The sequence below is a fragment of the Panulirus ornatus genome, chromosome 64 (assembly GCF_036320965.1).
Source record: "Panulirus ornatus isolate Po-2019 chromosome 64, ASM3632096v1, whole genome shotgun sequence".
NCBI classification, from domain to species: domain Eukaryota; kingdom Metazoa; phylum Arthropoda; class Malacostraca; order Decapoda; family Palinuridae; genus Panulirus; species Panulirus ornatus.
The window spans coordinates 16,532,208-16,555,112 of NC_092287.1; positions in this window are offsets into that span (position 1 = coordinate 16,532,208).

The following is a 22,905-nucleotide window of genomic DNA, read 5'->3' on the forward strand; positions in this document are numbered from 1 at the left end:
CCGCTACCTTGTGACACTTCCGCTTCCATGGTTCCATTCGCTGCTAAGTTCACCCCCAGATATCTATACCACTTCAATTCCTCCAGTTTTTCTCCGTTCAAACTTACCTCCCAATTAACTTGTCCCTCAACCCTACTCGACCCTTTCTCTTTTTCACATTTATTCTCAACTTTCTCCTTTCACATATTTTTCTAAGCTCAGTCACCAACTTCTGCAGTTTCACACTCGAATCAACCACCAGAGCTGTATCATCAGCGAACAACAAATGACTCTCTTCCTAGGTCTTCTCTCTGTTAATGGGATGGCCTTGATCAGGGCCTCTGCCGCCCGTGCCGTCTCAGCTAACATGCATCATGTATATATAGAAAAAAAGAATGACTGAATTAGGGAGTGTGAGATGGCTGCATTAGGTGAGTTAGATCGTTGCTGCACTGTGAAGAGTTTTAGATAGCTGAACTATAGGGTGCTAAGTATAGGTGCGTTAGGGAGTATCAGACTGCTGTGTTAGGGAGAGTTAGATGTACCGGAGAGTGTTAGACAGCTGCACTGGGAAGTGTTAACTACTGCATTAGGGAAGGTTGTAGGAGGCTGAATTGGAGTGTGTTAAGCAGGCGCGAGAGGGAGTGCTAAGTTCTTGCATTAGGCGAGAGTTAGATAGTTGCTTTCGGGAGGGTTAGATCGTTGAATTAGGAAGTGTTAGACAGCATTAGGAAGTGTTAGACAGCATTAGGAAGTGTTAGATAGTTCTAGGTGGCTGAACCTAGGTGTGTTAAGTAGACACATTAGGGAGTGCTAAGTTGTTGCATTAAGGGGAGTTAGATAGTTAACGGTCAGAGTTAGATAGCTGTGTTAGGGAATGTTAGATATCTGTATTAGGAAGTGTTAGTTCCTGCGTTGTTGGGAAGTGGTTGAACTAGGGGTTGTTAAAGTGATGTTTTCCAGGTAACAATTAGTTAAAATGCAAGGAGTCAGATGGTTGTCCTGGGAAGTTTTAGAAGTTTTAGAGTTTCTGTAGCTGCATCAGAGGAGGTTGGGTAAGTAAAATGAATAATGTAGGGAACTACATTTTATGGATTGTTAGTTAGCTGTGACAAAGGAAGGTTAGTTAACTGAATTATGGGGTGTTAGGGAGTGTTAGGTAACTGTGCTTTTGGTGTTATACAGCTACATCAAGGAGCGTTAAGTAACTGCACCATTGGTGTTAGATATCTGCATTAAGGAATGTTAGATAGTTACAATAGGTAGTGTTAGGTAACTACACTGTGGCTGTTAGATGGGTACATTAGGGAGTGATAGGTAACTATATCTTGGGTGTTACATAGCTTCACTAGGTAGTGTTAGGTAAGTGCACTTTGGGTGTTAGAATGCTGTACTAGAGAGTGTTAGATCGGTAGATTGGAGGCTGTTAAATAGTTGCACTACCGAATGCTAGATAGTTGAGTCTAAGGTTGTTTGTCAGTTGCAGAAAGGAATGTTAGGTAGCTGAAATATAAATTGTTAGAAAGCTACATAAGTGAATGTTAGCTAACCGCATGAGAATATAGGTAGCAATAGTTCGGACTATTAGCAATCTGGCCCTGGGAGTGTTAGCAACATGCACAGACGAGTGACAGGCAGCTGAACGGATAGTGATAGTTAGCTGTATTTAAAAAGACTCAGGGTAGATGTTGTGAGGAGTGTTAGTGAGAGTATGGGACACCTGTATTTGTGATGTTAGATGAATACGGTGAGAGGTGTTATGTGTTGAGAGGTGTTCTGTGGTCAGAGGTGTTATGTAGTTGCATCAAGGAAATGGTTACGGGTGATAGGTTCACTAGGGAGTGTTAGGTAGCTGCAGTGAAGATGGTTAGGTAGCTGCAGTGAAGATCGTTAGGTAGCTGCAGTGAAGATCGCTAGGTAGCTGCAGTGAAGATCGTTAGGTAGCTGCAGTGAAGATCGTTAGGTAGCTGCTGGACTGGTGTGTGAAAGGTAATTGGTATGGGTAGTGCTAGGGAGATGCACTGAGGTGTGCTATGTAACTTGGTTAGGACAGTGTTAGGAACGTTAGCTGATAAACTAATCCATCTGTGTTATATAGTTACGCTAAATTATTTTAGATAGCTGTGTTGAACAATGTTATGTTGTTACACTATGTTATGTAGCTGTAGAGGTATGAAAAATAGGTGGTGTTGTGTTATGTATCTGTAGCGGTGTGTTATGTGTTTGCAGTGGTGTGTTCATAGCTGTACTGCTGTTATGTAGTTGTAGTGCTGTGTTATGTAGCTGTAGTGCTGTGTTATGTAGCTGTAATGCTGCGTTATGTAGTTGTAGTGCTGTGTTATGTAGTTGCAGTGAACTGTGATTTAGCTATAGTGTTGTGTTATAACACTGTATTGGTGTATGTAGCTGTACTGATGTGTTATGTAGCTGCAGCGATGTGTATGTGGTTTTAGTTATGTGTTGTATAGGTATGGTAGTGTGTTACATAGTTGTACTGGTGTGTTATGTAACTATAGGGCAGGTTTATTGTTGTATTATGTATCTGCAGTTGCGTATGTCACTGAGGTTGTGTGTTGTATAACTATAGTGTGTTTTATGTAACTGTAATGGTATGTTATGTAGTTGTAGTGGTGTGTTTTGTAGCTGTAATAGTGTGTTATGTAGCTGTAGTGATATGCTATGTATGTAGCGGTGTGTTATGGAGCTGTAGGGGTGTGTTATATAGCTGTAGTGCCGTGTTTTATAGCTGTAGTGGTGTGCTTTTGTATCAGTAGTGGCGTGTTACGTGGCTGTAGTGGTATGTTTTGTAGCTGTAATTGTTACATAGCTTTAGTGATTTGCTATGTAATTGTAATGGTGTTTTATAGCGCTGTAGTGGTGTTATGAAGCTGCAGTGCTTTGTTTTGTAGCTGTAGTGGTGTGTTATGTAGCTGTGGTGTGTTTTGAAACTGTAGAGGTGTATTTTGTAGCTGTAGTAGTGTGTTAGGTAGCTGCACTATGGAATGTTCTGTAGCTTCAGTGAAGACTGTTAGTTGGTGTGTGATGTAGCTCTAATGGTGTATATTGTAGCTGTAATGGTGTGTTATGTAGCTTTAGTTGTGTGTCATGTAGCTGTAGTGGTGCGTTATGTAGCTGTAGTGGTGTGTTATGTAGCTGTAATAGTGGTGTGTTGTGTAGCTGTAATGGTATTTCATTTACTGACAGTGAGGTGTGTTGAGTAGATGAAGTGATGAGTTAGCCGCGACTGCAGTGAGTAATGTTAGATGCATGGGATGAGGAGTCTTAGGAAGATGCACTGAAAAACCGTACCTGTAGCTGAATCGAAGACTGGTATGTAGCTTCGGTGACAGATGTTAGTTAGCTTCCTTGTGCTGCATTAAGGAGATGCAGTGAAGTGCGTTAGGTGGCTACAATGAGGAGCTCCATTGCCCTGTAATGGAGGTGCCTATAAGTATGTATAATAACGTTGGATAAGATCAGTTAGATAAACATTAGAAAGCTGCAGTGAGAGTTGCAGTTAAGACTGCAGTGAAAACTGTATCAAGAGCTGGAGTGAGAACTGCAGATAGAGCTGCCAGATAGTTACAGTGAGGAATAGTAGGTACTAATATGACGTTCATTACATAGATGCAGTGATGAGTATGAGGCAGTTACAATGAAGAGAATTGCAGTGAGGTCTAGTTAGCTGCAGTGAAGACTGTTAGGTAGCTGCATTATGGAATGTTCTGTAGCTGCAGTGAAGACTATTTGTTAATTACATAACAGTATGCTGGATTGATGCAGTGAAGAATGTTTGGTGACTGCAATAAGGAATGTTGGGGAGATGCAGTGAAAATATAAGGTATTTGCATTCAGGAGTGTTGAGAAACTGCAGTGAAAATGTCGGGGAGCTGCGTTATTGTGTATTAAGTAGCTGCAGTGATAATGTTAGGTAAATGATTCACGGTATGTTTGATAACACTACTGAAGTGTGTTAGGGAAGTGCGTTCAGGACACAGGTAGTGAAATGAGGAAAACGTTGGGGAGTCGTAATGAAGTGCGTTATCTTGTGGGATTGAAAAACACTGTGTTAACGATGGTAAAGTGCGCTAAGGACGTGCAGCGAAGGTTGATCGTTAACAGCAGTGAGGAATGCCAGATAGCTGCAGTGAAGGGATTGTAGGATAGTGGGTGCAAGAATGAGTACTTGCAGTGAAAGGTGGTAGAACTACAGTGAAGAATGCTAGCTAGCTAAAGTGAGGGGTGACAGGTAACTGCAGTGAGAGGTGATGGCTGCAGTAGTTAAAGATGGTGGGCAGTTGCAGTAAGAGTTGGTAGATATCTGCAGTGATGATGGTAGATAGTTGCAGTGAACGGTGACAGGCAGCAGCAGCGAGGGAGGGGTAGGATGCTACATCAAAGGGAGGTGGGTGGCTGCAGTGAAGGAGCGTATGGTATCAATGGTGGGTGGTAGGTAGATGTAGTGATGAGTATAATGCAATTCTACTAAGGGATGACAGGTATCTACATTAAGGGTTAGGTACGCGTCGACAGTGAAAGGTGGTAGGTACCTGTTGTGAAGGATGAGAGTTAGTGACAGTGAATAAAATTAGGTAGCTGCAGTAAGGGGGTGACAATGAGAGATAGTAAGTAGCTGCAATTAAGATCATTAGGTAAATGCAGTGAAAGCAAATATCAGGTAGCTGCACCTAGGGATGTTAGAGAGCTTTATTGACTTACATGTAGCTGCAGTGATGGATGGTTGGTAACTGCACTGTGGCTGTTAGATGGGTACATTAGGGAGTGATAGGTAACTATATCTTGGGTGTTACATAGCTTCACTAGGTAGTGTTAGGTAAGTGCACTTTGGGTGTTAGAATGCTGTACTAGAGAGTGTTAGATCGGTAGATTGGAGGCTGTTAAATAGTTGCACTACCGAATGCTAGATAGTTGAGTCTAAGGTTGTTTGTCAGTTGCAGAAAGGAATGTTAGGTAGCTGAAATATAAATTGTTAGAAAGCTACATAAGTGAATGTTAGCTAACCGCATGAGAATATAGGTAGCAATAGTTCGGACTATTAGCAATCTGGCCCTGGGAGTGTTAGCAACATGCACAGACGAGTGACAGGCAGCTGAACGGATAGTGATAGTTAGCTGTATTTAAAAAGACTCAGGGTAGATGTTGTGAGGAGTGTTAGTGAGAGTATGGGACACCTGTATTTGTGATGTTAGATGAATACGGTGAGAGGTGTTATGTGTTGAGAGGTGTTCTGTGGTCAGAGGTGTTATGTAGTTGCATCAAGGAAATGGTTACGGGTGATAGGTTCACTAGGGAGTGTTAGGTAGCTGCAGTGAAGATGGTTAGGTAGCTGCAGTGAAGATCGTTAGGTAGCTGCAGTGAAGATCGCTAGGTAGCTGCAGTGAAGATCGTTAGGTAGCTGCAGTGAAGATCGTTAGGTAGCTGCTGGACTGGTGTGTGAAAGGTAATTGGTATGGGTAGTGCTAGGGAGATGCACTGAGGTGTGCTATGTAACTTGGTTAGGACAGTGTTAGGAACGTTAGCTGATAAACTAATCCATCTGTGTTATATAGTTACGCTAAATTATTTTAGATAGCTGTGTTGAACAATGTTATGTTGTTACACTATGTTATGTAGCTGTAGAGGTATGAAAAATAGGTGGTGTTGTGTTATGTATCTGTAGCGGTGTGTTATGTGTTTGCAGTGGTGTGTTCATAGCTGTACTGCTGTTATGTAGTTGTAGTGCTGTGTTATGTAGCTGTAGTGCTGTGTTATGTAGCTGTAATGCTGCGTTATGTAGTTGTAGTGCTGTGTTATGTAGTTGCAGTGAACTGTGATTTAGCTATAGTGTTGTGTTATAACACTGTATTGGTGTATGTAGCTGTACTGATGTGTTATGTAGCTGCAGCGATGTGTATGTGGTTTTAGTTATGTGTTGTATAGGTATGGTAGTGTGTTACATAGTTGTACTGGTGTGTTATGTAACTATAGGGCAGGTTTATTGTTGTATTATGTATCTGCAGTTGCGTATGTCACTGAGGTTGTGTGTTGTATAACTATAGTGTGTTTTATGTAACTGTAATGGTATGTTATGTAGTTGTAGTGGTGTGTTTTGTAGCTGTAATAGTGTGTTATGTAGCTGTAGTGATATGCTATGTATGTAGCGGTGTGTTATGGAGCTGTAGGGGTGTGTTATATAGCTGTAGTGCCGTGTTTTATAGCTGTAGTGGTGTGCTTTTGTATCAGTAGTGGCGTGTTACGTGGCTGTAGTGGTATGTTTTGTAGCTGTAATTGTTACATAGCTTTAGTGATTTGCTATGTAATTGTAATGGTGTTTTATAGCGCTGTAGTGGTGTTATGAAGCTGCAGTGCTTTGTTTTGTAGCTGTAGTGGTGTGTTATGTAGCTGTGGTGTGTTTTGAAACTGTAGAGGTGTATTTTGTAGCTGTAGTAGTGTGTTAGGTAGCTGCACTATGGAATGTTCTGTAGCTTCAGTGAAGACTGTTAGTTGGTGTGTTATGTAGCTCTAATGGTGTGTATTGTAGCTGTAATGGTGTGTTATGTAGCTTTAGTTGTGTGTCATGTAGCTGTAGTGGTGCGTTATGTAGCTGTAGTGGTGTGTTATGTAGCTGTAATAGTGGTGTGTTGTGTAGCTGTAATGGTATTTCATTTACTGACAGTGAGGTGTGTTGAGTAGATGAAGTGATGAGTTAGCCGCGACTGCAGTGAGTAATGTTAGATGCATGGGATGAGGAGTCTTAGGAAGATGCACTGAAAAACCGTACCTGTAGCTGAATCGAAGACTGGTGTGTAGCTTCGGTGACAGATGTTAGTTAGCTTCCTTGTGCTGCATTAAGGAGATGCAGTGAAGTGCGTTAGGTGGCTACAATGAGGAGCTCCATTGCCCTGTAATGGAGGTGCCTATAAGTATGTATAATAACGTTGGATAAGATCAGTTAGATTAACATTAGAAAGCTGCAGTGAGAGTTGCAGTTAAGACTGCAGTGAAAACTGTATCAAGAGCTGGAGTGAGAACTGCAGATAGAGCTGCCAGATAGTTACAGTGAGGAATAGTAGGTACTAATATGACGTTCATTACATAGATGCAGTGATGAGTATGAGGCAGTTACAATGAAGAGAATTGCAGTGAGGTCTAGTTAGCTGCAGTGAAGACTGTTAGGTAGCTGCATTATGGAATGTTCTGTAGCTGCAGTGAAGACTATTTGTTAATTACATAACAGTATGCTGGATTGATGCAGTGAAGAATGTTTGGTGACTGCAATAAGGAATGTTGGGGAGATGCAGTGAAAATATAAGGTATTTGCATTAAGGAGTGTTGAGAAACTGCAGTGAAAATGTCGGGGAGCTGCGTTATTGTGTATTAAGTAGCTGCAGTGATAATGTTAGGTAAATGATTCACGGTATGTTTGATAACACTACTGAAGTGTGTTAGGGAAGTACGTTCAGGACACAGGTAGTGAAATGAGGAAAACGTTGGGGAGTCGTAATGAAGTGCGTTATCTTGTGGGATTGAAAAACACTGTGTTAACGACGGTAAAGTGCGCTAAGGACTTGCAGCGAAGGTTGATCGTTAACAGCAGTGAGGAATGCCAGATAGCTGCAGTGAAGGGATTGTAGGATAGTGGGTGCAAGAATGAGTACTTGCAGTGAAAGGTGGTAGAACTACAGTGAAGAATGCTAGCTAGCTAAAGTGAGGGGTGACAGGTAACTGCAGTGAGAGGTGATGGCTGCAGTAGTTAAAGATGGTGGGCAGTTGCAGTAAGAGTTGGTAGATATCTGCAGTGATGATGGTAGATAGTTGCAGTGAACGGTGACAGGCAGCAGCAGCGAGGGAGGGGTAGGATGCTACATCAAAGGGAGGTGGGTGGCTGCAGTGAAGGAGCGTATGGTATCAATGGTGGGTGGTAGGTAGATGTAGTGATGAGTATAATGCAATTCTACTAAGGGATGACAGGTATCTACATTAAGGGTTAGGTACGCGTCGACAGTGAAAGGTGGTAGGTACCTGTTGTGAAGGATGAGAGTTAGTGACAGTGAAGAAAGTTAGGTAGCTGCAGTAAGGGGGTGACAATGAGAGATAGTAAGTAGCTGCAATTAAGATCATTAGGTAAATGCAGTGAAAGCAAATATCAGGTAGCTGCACCTAGGGATGTTAGAGAGCTTTATTGACTTACATGTAGCTGCAGTGATGGATGGTTGGTAACTGCAGTGAGGGATGGTCGGTAGCTGCAGTATGACTTGATAGGTAGCTATTGTAAGGAGTGTTAAGCTACTGCAGTGAAGAATGTTAGGTAACTACAGTGGACTGCTGTGAAGGATTGTAAATATTTAGAATACGGAGTGGTAGGTAACTGCAGGAACAGTGGTAGGTAACTGCAGGAACAGAGGTAGGTAACTGCAGGAACAGTGGTAGGTAGCTGCAGGAACAGTGATAGGTAGTTGAAGTGAACAGAGATAGGTAACTGATATGAAAAATGGCAGGTAGCTGCAGTGACGGATGCTGGGTGACTGCAGTAAGGAATCAAAGACAGCTGCGGTGAAAGGTGGTATGTGGTTGTTGTGATGCTTCTTAGGTAGCTTCAGTGAAGACTGATCAGACAGCAGCTGTGATAGGTGCTAGATAAATGCAGTGAGAGGTAGTAGGTAGCTGCAGTGAAGGTTAGCAGCCAGCTGCAGTGCCGGAAGGTAGGAAGCTGCAGTGAGGACTGATAGGCAGATGCAGGTAGGAGTGGTAGGTAGCTGCAGAGGGGTGGTAAGTAACCTCAGTACTAGGTGGTAGACAGCTTCAATGACGGGAGGTAGGTAGGTGTAGTAAAAGGTGTTACGTTAATGTAGCCAGGTGGTAGGTACCTGGAAAGAAGAGCAAAAAGCAGCTGGAAAGAGAAGTGTTAGCTAGATGTAAGGAGGAATGTGCTGGGTAGCTGTGTAGGCAGCTGATTAAAGTGATCAAAGTTAAAGAGGTAGTTGTTGCACTGAGGTGTGTTCAGCAAATGCTGTCAGCTACGGTAGTTTGCAGCAGTGAGGAATGCTGCTAGGTAGCTGCAGTGAGGCGTGGCAGGTAGCTGAGGTGAAGGAGTGGTCACCAGCTGCAATAAAGGGTGCAAGGTCACTGGAGTGAGGGATTGTCTTCAGCTATAGGGAAAAGTGCAGTAAGCAGCTGCTGTGCTATACTGTTAGGCAGCTGGACTTGGAAGTAGGAGGTGGGTGGAGCGGAAGTGTTAGGTAGCCGAGGTTGGGAGTATTAGGCAGCTCGGAAAATGTTAGGTAGATGATTAAACCTATGTGAAACAGCTGGAATAAGAAATGTTAGACAGTTACAGTAAAAGTAGTAGACAGGTGTACTGAGGAACAGCTGTTTGGTGGGGTGAGGGGAGAGGCTGGTGGGTAGGTAACATTATGTGGGTCGGGTTCTGGTGTGTGGTTGGTGTATGTTTGTGGGAGTTTTCCGGGTGAGGGCGGATTGAATATCTGAGATAAAGATGAAAGGTCTATGGTCTTCTGATGATGGCGGGGCGAAAAAGCAGTGAAAAAGGTTGGATAATGGTTCTGGTATATTGGTGTATGAGGCTGGATGAAGTTCCTAGTATATGGGACGGGATGTTGGAGGTCGGGAATGGCAAAGATTCTGGTGTTGTTTGGGCCGAGGCGAATATTTTGACAGGTTGGTGTCAAGGATTTTGGAGTATTGCTTGAGGGAAGATGAAGGTTTTTGTAGATGGTAGAGCCAACGTTGGGGGTCATGGTTATGGCTTAAGGTAGGATGAAGATTTTCGAGTGTAGTTGGTTTATCCAGTGTTTATGGTTAGTGGTAATGGTTTGGTTGTTTGGTTTGGGACTACGTAAGGTGTGGAGGGTATGTGGAGTGAGACGTGGCGTGGGGTCTGGTGTGTGGGAGGCCATAGGTTCTAGGTTCCAGTTAGTTTGTGGAGGTTGTATGAAGGTTCAGGAGTGTGGGTGAAAGTGGTGAGTTGATTATGGTTGTCGAGTGGATAGGTGCGAGCATTTCCCTGAGTGTGTGAGGTGGGCGGATGGCTCTGGGTGAGGATTAGATGAGGTCAGGCTGCTGGTGTGAGGGTGAGTCGAACATTTTACTGTATGAGTAGAGGGGGGAGCGAAGGTGCTGGTGGGGGGGAGGTGAAGCGTTAAGTGATGGTTCTGATGAGTGGGTGGGGTAGGGTGATGGTTCTGGTGAGTGGGTGGGGTAGGGTGATGGTTCTGGTGAGTGGGTGTGGTAGGGTGATGGTTCTGGTGAGTGGGTGGGGTAGGGTGATGGTTCTGGTGAGTGGGTGTGGCAGGGTGATGGTTCTGGTGAGTGGGTGGGGTAGGGTGATGGTTCTGGTGAGTGGGTGGGGTAGGGTGATGGTTCTGGTGAGTGGGTGGGGTAGGGTGATGGTTCTGGTGAGTGGGTGGGGTAGGGTGATGGTTCTGGTGAGTGGGTGGGGTAGGGTGATGGTTCTGGTGAGTGGGTGGGGTAGGGTGATGGTTCTGGTGAGTGGGTGTGGTAGGGTGATGGTTCTGGTGAGTGGGTGGGGTAGGGTGATGGTTGTGGTGAGTGGGTGGGGTAGGGTGATGGTTCTGGTGAGTGGGTGGGGTAGGGTGATGGTTCTGGTGAGTGGGTGGGGTAGGGTGATGGTTCTGGTGAGTGGGTGTGGTAGGGTGATGGTTCTGGTGAGTGGGTGGGGTAGGGTGATGGTTCTGGTGAGTGGGTGGGGTAGGGTGATGGTTCTGGTGAGTGGGTGGGGTAGGGTGATGAATCTGATAGGTGGGTGGAAGTGGCCTGAAGATTCGAGTGTTTGTAGTGGGATGAAGGTTCTGATGGGTGATTGGAGATGGGCGTAACGTTCTATCGTGTGGGTGGGTGGGTTGGGTAATGCCTCTAAAGGGTATGTTTAATCGGCTTTTAGATTCTGGTGGGAGGGATGATGTGGGCGTCGGGTGTCTGGAGGTTCAGGGATGTAGGTTAAGAGTGGGGAGGATGCGTCCGGTTTATAGGTGGGGCGGGCTGAAGGTCCCAGTGTGAAGGTGTGGTTGGGATAGAAGTTTAATGGGTGAGCTGGATATGGGTGTGGGGTCCACGGGCTCTGGAAGGATGGGATACATAGGGGGATGATGAGGAGGGGAGAGGAGTGGAATTTTTGGTTGGGGACGATCATAGGTTGGTTATCAAGTGGGTGAGTAAGAGTGTGTCTTCACGAAAAACGCTGTGAATATATGGAGATGAATTGGATTTCTAAACACAGACATAACAGACTAATAACACACCGACAATTGGACACAGATCTCTCTCTCTTCTCTCTCTCTCTCTCTCTCTCTCTCTCTCTCTCTCTCTCTCTCTCTCTCTCTCTCTCTCTCTCTCTCTCTCTCTGCTACGACAGACAGACAGACTGACAGACAAACAGACACACACACACGCACACAGCACACACACACACACACACACACACACACACACACACACACACACACACAGAAATCTGACAAAATAGAGTGACATCCAGACACAGACACCAGGAACACTGGACAGACAACACGGAACTCATGCCAAGGGCGGCGGGGGCATCTCCGTGTTATGATAAGGGTAATAACCCATAATACTGCTTCAGTACAACAGAATACACTCGACTTAAAGAATCTCCTAAAGAGAGCATAATTCATAAGAAGAGGTCGCTGTGTTACACCAGTTTTTACCCTCCTTTCAAGGTAATTTCGTGTTCGTAATAGCATAAATGAAACTGTTTGAAGCCCAGTGGGATAATGTTGTAACCAGCCATCGTCATGACTTACAGTAATGACTCGCTCACGGGTGACCGAAAAAATGAAAGAACCATATCAGAGATTATTCTGAAATCTTCAGTATATATATGTTTTCTATTACTTCTGCCAGACATCCTTATTTGTGATCACAGTAAATACGGATAATAAACCCGTGTTGGTAATCATAACTAAATAAATAATGCATTCCATGGCCCAGGACATTGTTATTCCGTTGCCACAGCAGTAAGGATTTCAAAACAACTTGACAGCTGCAGCGACTCCCTCCAACCCACACACACACGCGCGCCCGCGCACACACTTACACACACACACACACACACACACACACACACACACACACACACACACATTTAAGGATAGTGGGAAATAACAGCAGCAGCAGCAGGGTAAGTTCATAGCCACAGGAGTCCAGGTGTGTCAACCAGACGGAGCGGAGGATGACGTCGGCCCAGCGATGGCGATGGGGGGGGTGTAACAGCCACCACTGGCCTCCAACTCCGAGGGAAGGAAGGGGTGGTGTCAGAGGTCAACACGTTCCTTCACATCTTCCTCAGGAGGGGTCAAGGTCATTAACCTTAAGAAGAAAGTCTTTTATACCGTGACTGTGATGACCGACTTGCCGACGATGGCCGGACAGAGATGTATACAGACGAAACAGACGTTTTAACGGTACTTGTTCATTAACATGACCTACCTGCAACATATCTCGAGAGGTAATTCTCTAACTCTCGTCAACAACAAAATGGAGAAAAATTTTTCAAATAGCCCGCTTAACACTCAGAAAAAAAATTTCATATATGCACTTGGGCATGAGATGAAAGACGCAAGTGTTTTGGGAGCAGCTGAGTTAGTAGCTTTGATGCACGAGACCGGGTTATAGTGATGTGTGATTTGGATTCAAAGCTTTGTAATGTTGCAGTTGAAGGAATAATTGGTGTACATAGGGTGCTCAGTGTTGTAAATGGTGAAGAGCTTGTAGATTTATGTGCTTGAAAAAGGACTGGTGATTAGGAATACCTGGCTTAAACAAGAGATATACATAAGTAGACGTATGTACGTAGAAGAGATGGCCAGAGAGCGTTATTGGATTACGTTTTAATTGATAAACGCTCTAAAGAACGACTTTTAGATGTTGCTGTTCTGAGAGGTGCAACTGGAGGGATGTCTGATCATCATTTTGTGGAGGCGAAGGTGAAGATTTGTGGAGTTTTTCAGGAAAGCAGAGAAAATGTTGGGGTGAAGAGAGTAGTGAGAGAAAGTGAGCTTGGGAAAGAGACTTGTGTGAGGAAGTACCAGGAGAGACTGAGCGCAGAATGGAAAAAGGTGAAAGCAAAGGACGTAAGGGGAGTGAGGGAGGAATGGGAAGTATTTAGGGAATCAGTGTTGGCTTGCGCAAAAGATGCTTGTGGCATGAGAAGCATAGGAGGTGGGCAGATTAGAAAGGGTAGTGAGTGGTAGGATGAAGAAGTATGATTATTAGTGAAAGAGAAGAGAGAGGCATTTGGACGATTTTTGCAAGGAAATAGCGGTGAAAGTTTTATCAAGGTTGTAAGGCATGTGTACGAGTAGGAAGAAAGGAAAGTGACTGGTTCCAGTGAATGTCGGCTTGTGGCAGGGGTGCGTGATGTCTCCATTGTTGCTTTAGTTGCTTATGGATGGGGTTGTTAAGGAGGTGAGTGCAAGAGTTTTGAAGAGAGGGGCAAGTATTCAGTCTGTTGTGGATTAGAGGGCTTGGGAAGTAGGTCAGTCGTTGTTCGCTGATGATACAGCGCTAGTGCCTGATTCGGATAGAAAACTGCAGAAGTGGATGACTGAGTTTGGTAAAGTATGTGAAAGAAGAAAGTTGAGAATGAAAGTTGAGTTGAAATGTGAATAAGAGCAAGGTCATTAGGTTCAGTAGGGTAGAGGGCCAAGTCAATTGGGAGGTAAGTTTGAATGGAGAAAAACTGGAGGAAGTGAAGTGTTTTAGATATCTGGGAGTGGATTTAGCAGCGGATGGAACCATGGGAGCGGAAGTGAGCCACAGGGTGGGGGAGGGGGCAATAGTTCTGGGAGCGTTGAAGAATGTGTGGAAGGCGAGAACGCAATCTCGGAGAGCAAAAATGAGTGTGCTTCATGGAATAGTTGTTCGAACAATGTTATATGGTTGCGAGGCATGGGTTGTAGACAGGGTTGTGCGGAGGAGGGTGGATGTGTTGAAAATGAGATGTTTGAGGACAATATGTGGTGTGAGGTGGTTTGATCGAGTAAGTAATGAAAGGGTATGAGAAATGAGTGGTAGTAAAAAGAGTGTTGCTGAGAGAGCAGAAGAGGGTGTTTTGAAATGGTTTGGGCACATGGAGAGAATGACTTCCACACATTCTTCAAGGCTCCCAGAATTTTCGCCCCCTTCCCCACCCTATGATCCACTTCCGCTTCCATGGTTCCATCCGCTGCCAGATCCACTCCCAGATATCTAAAACACTTTACTTCCTCCAGTTTTTCTCCATTCAAATTTACCTCCCAATTGACTTGACCCTCAACCCTACTGTACCTAATAACATTGCTCTTATTCACATTTACTCTTAAGTTTCTTCTTTCACACACTTTACCAAACTCAGTCACCAGCTTCTGCAGTTTCTCACATGAATCAGTCACCAGCGCTGTATCATCAGCGAACAACTGACTCACTTCCCAAGCTCTCTCATCCACAACAGACTTCATACTTGCCCCTCTTTCCAAAACTCTTGCATTCACCTCCCTAACAACCCCATCCATAAACAAATTAAACAACCATGGAGACATCACACACCCCTGCCGCAAACCTACATTCACTGAGAACCAATCACTTTCCTCTCTTCCTACATGTACACATGCCTTACATCCTCGATAAAAACTTTTCACTGCTTCTAACATCTTGCCTCCCACACCATATATTTTTAATGTAATGTATGTATGTATGTATGACTCATGGTGAGGTGCCTGAGGATTGGCGGAATGCGTGCATAGTGCCATTGTACAAAGGCAAAGGGGATAACAGTGAGTGCTCAAATTACAGAGGTATAAGTTTTTTGAGTATTCTTGATAAATTATATGGGAGGGTATTGATTGAGAGGGTGAAGGCATGCACAGAGCATCAGATTGGGGAAGAGCAGTGTGGTTTCAGAAGTGGTAGAGGATGTGTGGATCAGGTGCTTGCTTTGAAGAATGTATGTGAGAAATACTTAGAAAAGCAAATGGATTTGTATGTAGCATTTATGGATCTGGAGATGGCATATGATAGAGTTGATAGAGATGCTCTGTGGAAGGTATTAAGAATATATAGTGTGGGAGGCAAGTTGTGAGAAGCAGTGATATATATATATACATATATATATATATATATATATATATATATAAATATATATATATATATATATATATATATATATATATATATATATATATATATATATATATATATATATATATATATATATATATATATATATTTGTATATCTATATATATATATATATATATATATATATATATATATATATATATATATATATATATATATATATATATATATATATATACATATATATATATATATATATATATATATATATATATATATATATATATATATATATATATATATATATATATATATATATATATATATATATATATATATATATATATATATACAGAGGTATAAGTTTGTTGAGTATTCCTGGTAAATTATATGGGAGGGTATTGATTGAGAGGGTGAAGGCATGTACAGAGCATCAGATTGGGGAAGAGCAGTGTGGTTTCAGAAGTGGTAGAGGATGTGTGGATCAGGTGTTTGCTTTGAAGAATGTATGTGAGAAATACTTAGAAAAGCAAATGGATTTGTATGTAGCATTTACGGATCTGGAGAAGGCATATGATAGAGTTGATAGAGATGCTCTGTGGAAGGTATTAAGAATATATGGTGTGGGAGGCAAGTTGTTAGAGGCAGTGAAAAGTTTTTATCGAGGATGTAAGGCATGTGTACGTGTAGGAAGAGAGGAAAGTGATTGGTTCTCAGTGAATGTAGGTTTGCGGCAGGGGTGTGTGATGTCTCCATGGTTGTTTAATTTGTTTATGGATGGGGTTGTTAGGGAGGTAAATGCAAGAGTCTTGGAAAGAGGGGCAAGTATGAAGTCTGTTGGGGATGAGAGAGCTTGGGAAGTGAGTCAGTTGTTGTTCGCTGATGATACAGCGCTGGTGGCGGATTCATGTGAGAAACTGCAGAAGCTGGTGACGGAGTTTGGTAAAGTGTGTGGAAGAAGAAAGTTAAGAGTAAATGTGAATAAGAGTAAGGTTATTAGGTACAGTAGGGTTGAGGGTCAAGTCAATTGGGAGGTGAGTTTGAATGGAGAAAAACTGGAGGAAGTGAAGTGTTTTAGATATCTGGGAGTGGATCTGTCAGCGGATGGAACCATGGAAGCGGAAGTGGATCATAGGGTGGGGGAAGGGGCGAAAATTTTGGGAGCCTTGAAAAATGTGTGGAAGTCGAGAACATTATCCCGGAAAGCAAAAATGGGTATGTTTGAAGGAATAGTGGTTCCAACAATGTTGTATGGTTGCGAGGCGTGGGCTATGGATAGAGTTGTTCGCAGGAGGATGGATGTGCTGGAAATGAGATGTTTGAGGACAATGTGTGGTGTGAGGTGGTTTGACCGAGTAAGTAACGTAAGGGTAAGAGAGATGTGTGGAAATAAAAAGAGCGTGGTTGAGAGAGCAGAAGAGGGTGTTTTGAAATGGTTTGGGCACATGGAGAGAATGAGTGAGGAAAGATTGACCAAGAGGATATATGTCGGAGGTGGAGGGAACGAGGAGAAGAGGGAGACCAAATTTTAGGTGGAAAGATGGAGTGAAAAGGTTTTTGTGTGATCGGGGCCTGAACATGCAGGAGGGTGAAAGGAGGGCAAGGAATAGAGTGAATTGGAGCGATGTGGTATACAGGGGTTGACGTGCTGTCAGTGGATTGAATCAAGGCATGTGAAGCGTCCGGGGTAAACCATGGAAAGCTGTGTAGGTATGTATATTTGCGTGTGTGGACGTGTGTATGTACATGTGTATGGGGGGGTTGGGCCATTTCTTTCGTCTGTTTCCTTGCGCTACCTCGCAAACGCGGGAGACAGCAACGAGGTATAAAAAAAAAAAATATATATATATATATATATATATATATATATATATATATATATATATATATATATATATATATATATATATATATACATATATATATATATATATATATATATATATATATATATATATATATATGTATATATATATATATATATATATATATATATATATATATATATATATATATATATATATATATATATATATATATATATATATATTATCCCTGGGGATAGGGGATTAAGAATACTTCCCACGTATTCCCTGCGTGTCGTAGAAGGCGACTAAAAGGGGAGGGAGCGGGGGGCTGGAAATCCTCCCCTCTCGTTTCTTTTTTTTTTTTTTTTTTTTTTTTTTTTTTTCCAAAAGAAGGAACAGAGAATTGGGCCAGGTGAGGGTATTCCTTCAAAGGCCCAGTCCTCTGTTCTTAACGCTACCTCGCTAATGCGGGAAATGGCGAATAGTTTGAAAGAAAAAGAAAAAGAAATATATATATATATATATATATATATATATATATATATATATATATATATATATATATATATATATATATATATATATGTGTGTGTGTGTGTGTTTGTGTGTGTGTGTGCGTGTGTGCGCGTTTATGTATATACATGCGTATGTGGGTGGGTTGAGGCATTCTTTAAAGTAACTTTTGCCATTCTACCCTCAATCTCTCCTTTCTAAGCTCAGTTACTCTCACCACTCTCTTCTCCCCAACATTTTCTCCTCTATTTTGAAGATCTCCACAAATCTTCACCTTCGCCTTCACAAGATAGTGATCAGACAACCCACTAGCTGCCCACCTCAGCACATTCAGATCCAAAAGTTTCTCTTTTACACGCCTATCAATTAACACGTCATCTAATAATGCCCTTTGACCTCGTCTACAGCTCACATTCGTATATGTATATATATATTTCTTTAAACCAGGTATTCCCAATCTCCACTCTGTTTTCACCAAACAAATCCACATGCTGTTCACCATTTCCATTCACAACACTGAATACCCCATGTACACCAATTATACCCTCCACTGCCACATTACTCACCTTTGCATTAAAATCACCTATCAATAATGCCCGGTCCCGTGCACCAAAGCTACTGACGCACGTGAGGAGAGTGGGTGAGGAATGGGATGTATTTAGGGAAGCAGTGATGGCATGTACAAATGATGCATGTGGCATGAGAAAGGTGGGAGGTTGGCAGATAAGAAAAGGGCAGCGAGTGGTGGGAAGATGTAAGGTTGTTGGTGAAAGAGAAAAGAGAGGCGTTTTGACGATACTTACAAGGAAGGAGCTCAGATGACTGGGAGATGTATAAAAGAAAGGCCGCACTAGGTCAAGAGGAAGGTGCAAGGGTTGAAAAAGAGAACAAATGAGAGTTAGGGTGAGAGAGTATCATTAGACTTTAGGGAAAATATGAAGATGTTTTGGAAGGAGGTAACTAACGTGCGTAATACTAGAGAACAAATGGGAACATCGGTAAAAGAGGCAAGGAGGGAAGTGATAACAATTAGTGATGAAGTTAGAAGGAAACAGAGTGAGTATTTTGAGAGTTTGTCAAATGTTTTTGACGATAGAGTGACAGATGTAGGGTGTTTTGGTCAGGGTTGTGTGAGAAGAGAGAGGATCAGGGAGAATAGTTTGGTCAAGGAGAAGAGGTAGTGAAAGCTTTGCGGAAGATGAAATCCGGCAAGGCGGCGGGTTTGGATGGTACTGTAGTTGAATTTATTGAGAAAAGGGGTGACTGTTGTTGATTGGTTGGTAAGGATATTCAGGGTGAGGTGCCTGAAGATTGGCAGAATGCATGCATAGTGCCATGGTACAAAGGCGAATGGGATAAAGGTGAGTATTCAAATTAAAATGAAATCCGGCAAGGCGGCGGGTTTGGATGGTACTGTAGTTGAATTTATTGAGAAAAGGGGTGACTGTTGTTGATTGGTTGGTAAGGATATTCAGGGTGAGGTGCCTGAAGATTGGCAGAATGCATGCATAGTGCCATGGTACAAAGGCGAATGGGATAAAGGTGAGTATTCAAATTACAGAGGTATTTGTTGAGTATTCCTAGGAAGTTATATGGAAGGATATTGATTGAGAGGGTGAAGGCATGTACAGAGCATCAGATTGGGGAAGAGCAATGTGGTTTCAGAAGTGGTAGAGTATGTGTGGATGAGGTGTTTGCTTTGAAGAATGTTTGTGAGAAATAGAAAATCAGATGACTTGTATATAGCATTTATGGATCTGGAGAAGGCATATGATAGGGTTGATAGAGCTGCTTTGTGGAAGGACTTTAGAGTATATGGTGAGGGAGGTCAGTTGCTAGAAGCAGTGAGAAGTTTTTACCAAGGATGTAAGGCATGTGTACGAGTAAGAAAAGAGGAGAGTGATTTGTTCCCAGTAAAGGTCGGTCTACGGCAGGGGTGAACGATGCCCCCATGGATGTTTATTTTGTTTTACGGATGTGGTGGTTATGGAGGTAAACGCAAGAGTTTTGGAGAGACGGGCGAGTCTGTTTGGGATGAAAGAGCCTGGGAAGTGAGTCAGTTGTCGCTTGCCGATAATACTGTGACGATGATTGATTCGAGTGAGAAACTGCAGAAGTTGGTTATTGAGTTTGGAAAAGTGTGTGAAAGGAGATAGTTGAGAGCAAATGTGAACAAGAGCAAGGTTATTAGGTTCAGATGGATTGAAGTTAATTGGGATGTAAGTTTGAATCGAGAAAATTAGAGGACGCGAAGTGTTTCAGATATCTGGGAGTGGACTTAGCAGTGAGTGGAATCTTGGAAGCGGAAAGCGAGTCACAGGGCGGGGGAGGGGTCGAATGTTCTGGAAACGATGAAGAATCTGTGGAAGGAGAGATTGTTATCTCGGAGAGCAATAATGGGTTTGTTTGAGGGAATAGTAGTTCCAGCGATAGTATATGGTTGCGAGGCTTGGTCTATGTGTTGAAGATGAAATGTTTGAGGACAATATGTGGTGTGAGGTGGTTTGATCGAGTAAGTAATGAAAGGGTGAGTGAGATGTCTGGACATACAAAGAGTGTGGTTGAGAGCAGAAGAGGGTGTGTTGAAATGGTTTGAACGTATGGAGAGAATGAGTGAGGAAAGATTGACAAAGAGGATATGTGTGTTAGAGGTGGAGGGAACAAGGAGACGCGGGAGACAAAATTGGAGGTGGAAGGATGGAGTGAAAAAAATTTTGAGCGACTGAGGTCTGAACATACAGGAAGGTGAGAGGCGTGCAAGGAATATAGTGAATTGGAACAATGTGGTATACCGGGGATGACGTGCTGTCAATGTACTGAACCAGGGCAAGTGAAATGTCTGGGATAAACCATGGGAAGGTCTATGGGGCCTGGATGTGGATATGGAGCCGTGATTTAGGTGCATTACACGCGTCAGCTAAAGACTGAATGTGAACAATTGTGGCCTTCTTTGTCTGTTTTCGTGGCGCTACCTCGCTGAAGCAGGGGCTAGCGATGCTGTTTCTTATCATATGCCTTCTCCAGATCCATAAATGCCACATATAAATCCGTTTGTATATCTAAGTATTTCTCACATACATTCTTCACAGCAAACACCTGATCACATCCTCTACCACATCCGAAACCACAGTGCTCTTCCCTAATCTGATGCTCTGTACATGCCTTCACCCTGTCAGTCAATACCCTACCACATACTTTCCCAGGAATACTCAACAGACTTATGCCTCTACCTTTGTACAGTGGTATGCATGCATTCCGCCAATCCACAGGCACTTCACCATGATCCATACATACTTTGAATATCCTTAACAACTGATCAATAATACAGTTACCCCCCTTTTTTAATAAATCCCATTGCAGTACCATCCAAACCCGCCGCCTTGTCGGATTTCATCTTCCGCAAAGCTTTCACTAACTCTTCTCTGTTTACTGAATCATCCTCCCTGACCCCTCTCACTTTGCACACCACCTCGATCTAAACACCCAATATCTGCCACTCTATCATCAAACACATTCAACAACCCTTCAAAATACTCACTCCATTTCCTCACTTCATCACTACTTGATATTACTTCCCCACTTGCTCCCTTCACCGATGTTCCCATTCGTTCTCTTGTCTTATGCACTTTATTTGCATCCTTCCAAAGAACCTTTTTATTCTCATTAGAATTTGATGATACTCTCTCACCTCAACTCTCATTTGCCCTCTTTTTCACCTCTTGCACCTTTCTCTTAACCTCCTGCCGCTTTCTTTTACACATCTCCCAGTCATTTGCATTACTTCCCTGCAAGTATCGTCCAAACGCCTCTCTTTTCTCTTTCACTAACAACCTTACCTCTTCATTCCACTACTCACTACCCTTTCTAATTTGCCTACCTCCCACCTTTCCCATGCTTCATGCATCATTAGCGCAAGCCATTACTGCTTCCCTAAAGACATCCCATTCCTCCTCCACTCTCATCACGTCATTTCCTCTCACCTTTTTCCATTCTGCACTCAGTCTCTCCTGCTACTTCTTCATACAAGTCTCCTTTCCAAGCTCACTTACTTTCACCACTCTTCTCCGCAGCATTCCCTCTTCTTTTCTACAAACCTTCACCTTAGCCTCCACAAGATAGAGATCAAACGTCCCTCCAGCTGCCCCTCTCAGCACATTGAAATCCATAAGTCTCTCCTTTACACGCCTATCAATTAACACGTAGTCCAATAATGCCCTTTTGACCATCTCTCCTATACACATACGTATACTTATGTATATCTCTCTTTTTGAACAAGGTATTACTAATCAGTCCTTTCGGCACACAAATCCACAAGCTCTTCACTATTTCCATTTACAACACTGAACACCCCATGTACACCAATTATACCCTCAACTGCCTCATAACTCACCTCACATTCAAATTACCTATCTTTACAACCTGGTCTCGTGCATCAAGGCTGCTAACAAACTCAATCAGCTGCTCCCAAAACACTTGCCTCTCATGACCCTTCTTCTCATGACCTATGCACCAATAATCACCCTATCTCTCTCCATCCACTTTCAGTTTTACCCATATCAGTCTAGAGTTTACTTTCTTACACTCTATCATATACTCCCACAACTCCTGCCTCAGGAGTAGTGCTACTACTTCCTTAGCTCTTGTCCTCTCACCAACCCTTGACTTTACTCCCAAGACTTTCCCAAACCGCTCTTCCTCTTTCCCTTGAGCTTCGTTATACTCAAAGCTAAAACATCCTGGTTTGTTTCCTTAAACATACTACCTATCTCTCCTTTTTCTCATCCTGGTTACATCCACACACATTCAGGCTCCCCGCTTGACTCCTTTTAAGAAATTTAAATACCAGAGAATTGAATTGTATGTTTCTTACAATTTAGGGTGAAGATGAACGATGAAAATCATGGATAATATAGGAATATTTGGTTGGATGATGATGGTGAGTATTGAGGGATGAGGGTGGGTTGAAGGGCGAGAACTGAGACAATAAGGGAGGAAAGAGGTATGGGTGAACTGAAAGAAAGGAAAGAAGGTATAGTGGGCTTGGGAGTTTATGGTAAAGACACTGGTGATCAAAGGTTGAGATGGAGATATAGGAGGAAGGAAGGAGTACTTGATTTGGCAAATGGGCAGGGCTGACGCGTAGCAATCCCCGCAGGAAAAAGTATAGATACGAAATATGGGTCGTATGAGTTGCTCACGTTATTGTCAAGTGTCATGTGTGAGAGAAGGAGAGATTGTATGATGTTTGTGGACTGAAAGCCAGTTGCTCAGGTGTGCGTGGCGGAGAAAGATAAGACAGCTGTCTTAGTCATAGGAGTGAGATTTGACAGCCAATGTCACTAAACCCTTCTGATACCTAGGCTGGGATTGTACTGGTAATATACCTCCCTGGTCGGTGGCTGCCTACCTGTTACTGCCTACCCGAGAGAGAGAGAGAGAGAGAGAGAGAGAGAGAGAGAGAGAGAGAGAGAGAGAGAGAGAGAGAAGGGAGC